The 2,970-nt window shown below is 36.0% G+C and overlaps 1 pseudogene; it reads right to left on the reverse strand.

Moving 5' to 3' along the window:
• Positions 1–2,970, reverse strand: part of LOC107590221 (metalloendopeptidase homolog PEX-like) — a 52,680-nt pseudogene that overhangs the window by 12,616 nt on the left and 37,094 nt on the right.

Raw genomic sequence — 2,970 nt, forward strand, 5'->3', positions numbered from 1 at the left:
CACTGGTGCTACAGAGGTTGAAAGTTTTGTAGCACAGGCCAAAAAGTTGTAGCACAAGTATAAAATGTCTGTTATCATGTCTGAAAACAAACACAAGTAATGGAGTTCATCACTTAAACAGGCACCGATGTTCCATACAGAGCACAAAAAATACAAACCATCACAAAAATTGTTTTAAACAAAGTTTTCTTAATTTGCTAAAAATGAAAGAGAGCAGAAACATAACACCTCTTACACCTTAACAAAATATAAAATAAAAAACAATGGCAGACATTTAGGCAAAGATAAAAACTTTGTCATTATTTTATCTTTGTTATTAGAAAATAAGAACATTTTTCATTTACAGTATTTAGCCAACATTTTAACATTTTATTTTTCTGGCACAGTATTTAGCAGTAGCATTCAAGAAATTGAATGAACAAATATTAAAATAAATACATCAATACATCAATTTTACTTTTTTTTTTTAAACCTGAATTAATTTATTTCGTCTGTTGAACATTAAAGTTATTTTTGAAGAATGTGGGTAACCAAGCAGTAGCTGGTATTTTTTTCCTACTTTAAAAGTCAGTGTGGACCAGCTACTGTTTGGTTACTCACATTCTTCAAAATATCTTCTTTTGTGTTCAGCACAAGAAATAAATTAATACAGGTTTGGGACCAAATGTGAGTGAGTAAATAATCACAGAAATTTAATTTTTTGGGTGAACTATCCTTTTAATGACAAGCGGCAGCATGTTTAGTAGCTACTGTCCCTTTAAGAGCTTCACGCGTTTCTCTTTCAACTGTTTACTTTCATTTCAGACATAACCAACTGTGCTTATATGTAATCCTTGTGTGTTTTTGACAGTATTAGACGCGAAATCAATCAGACGCAAAAGACAACTTAGGACAACTTAGTCCAATAATCAGGCGCTTTTTGACAGTCTCTCAGTGTGAGCACGCTTCTTGAGTACGCGCTCAGAAAAAGCGCATGCAGAACAGCAGGTGAATAAACCGGTATTGCTTTAAAGCAGATGGAAATAATGCAGTTTTGTGATTGCGCATAAGTGCAGTGTCCCGTGAGAGTAACTCTACCGCTGAGCTAACACTGATGTGAATGCATGTGGCGTTGTACATTATATTGATACGGAGGGAGGCGCCAGAACTGCAGTTGATAGAATGTGCGCTGTAGCAGATACAACGATATTTCTTCAAAAGCAGATCGTGGAGACATTTTAATCGTCCACGATCAAAAATTTTCATATCCCACACCCCTAACTACCAAGTATAATCAATCTCACACACACAAACAAGCACAACAAAATCACTTCACACTATTAAGCGGCTGTGTTATGAACATGCAAAACTGTATCGCACGCGTGCTACAGAGGTAAATTTATTCATCGCACAGACCAGTTTTTTCGTAGCACGTGCGACATATATGTCACACTGTACAGCCCTGCAACCCTTTTGGTGAATTACAGTAATTGTTTTCTAAGAATAATTATGTACTGTATGTACAGTAAGGGTGATATTGCCAAAATTTCATGTGTAGTAAGTCAGTCTTGTAACTACAAACAAACTACAACCTTTGGAACATGAAAAAACCCTTTTGGTGAATTACAGTAATTTTTTTCTAAGATTAATTATGTATTGTATGTACAGTAAGGGAGATATTGGCAACATTTTATGTGTAGTAATTCAGTCTGGTCACTAGAAATGTACTACAACCTTTGGAAAAAAAAAAAACATTTTGGGCAATTACAGTAATTGTTTACTAAGAATAATTATGTACTGTATGTACAGTAAGGGTGAAATTGGCAAAATTGCACCTGTAGTAAGTCAGTCTGGCCACTACAAATGTACTACAGCCTTTGGAACATAAAAAAAACTTTTAGTGAATTATAGTAATTTTTAAAAGAAAATAGTTGTGTACTGTACAGTAAGGGAGATATTGTCTATGGCGACATATTGGTTCAATATTTTCTGTCAGTTTGCCCACAAGGCATTTACTATGGCGTTGTAAACATAATTTGTATTAATTATTGGACTTCGTTTTGTACTGAGAGGTAAATGTGCAGACGGTCCCTAAAGCAAGCAGCCTAGGCGATTATCCAGTGAATATCAAACTTAAAGCTAACTTTACCGCGCTTAGTAGCTCGCATTGTTTGATTAGAACGCGCGCTATTTGTTTTCCGTGCCTTTCTGAATACAGACACCAACCCATCCCTACACATCACATCCCCTGCACAGCCTGGAACATAACATTTATTTCCATGATCTGACATTTTCGCTATTATCCTCGCTTGTTTCTTCACAATACCTGCAGATCGTCTGATGATTCTGCTGTGCATGTTCGGCTGGCGGCTGCATGTTCCTGCATACCGGAGGCTGCAGTTCTAGGACCGCAGTTCTAGGACCCTATTCTTTTGTAACAGCGCCACCTACCGAATTGGATCACTAAAGATGGACGACATGGACAGCAATCAGAGTGAGTAACTTTACCGATTTTCAATTAAGTTTTATTTTATAACCTTAAAACGATGCAAAGTTTAAGTAGCCAACGTGAGAACTGCTAAGAAATAATAATGAATTCCCGATTGCTAGTTTTATTGATTATTACGATGTTCTTAATTAGTGGCCATGATTTAATTAAGCTAAACCTTGTTGACATAATGACTACAATAAGTCAATCTAGCCAGCATATTAATTAAACTTAAAAAGATGATAAAAGCGTGTTGATGTGAGATGTGTCAGATTTACCTGTAGCTTACTGTATTAGTGTGAAAACTTGTTTGATACTCATTGTTTTAGCATATTAGTTAAGTATAAATCATCTTTCATAATTAAACTGGGCTCACTGCTTGGTTGCACCACAATATGTGTTATTAGCCTGTCCTTTTGGCAGTACTTTAGATGAATCTGGTTGATGTTTGAAAGGCATGGTCAGCAGTTTGCCTTCTGGACTGATGAGGCCAGAAACTTGCT

The sequence above is a fragment of the Sinocyclocheilus grahami genome, unplaced genomic scaffold, assembly GCF_001515645.1.
Source record: "Sinocyclocheilus grahami isolate Dianchi unplaced genomic scaffold, SAMN03320097.WGS_v1.1 scaffold126.1, whole genome shotgun sequence".
Taxonomy (NCBI): domain Eukaryota; kingdom Metazoa; phylum Chordata; class Actinopteri; order Cypriniformes; family Cyprinidae; genus Sinocyclocheilus; species Sinocyclocheilus grahami.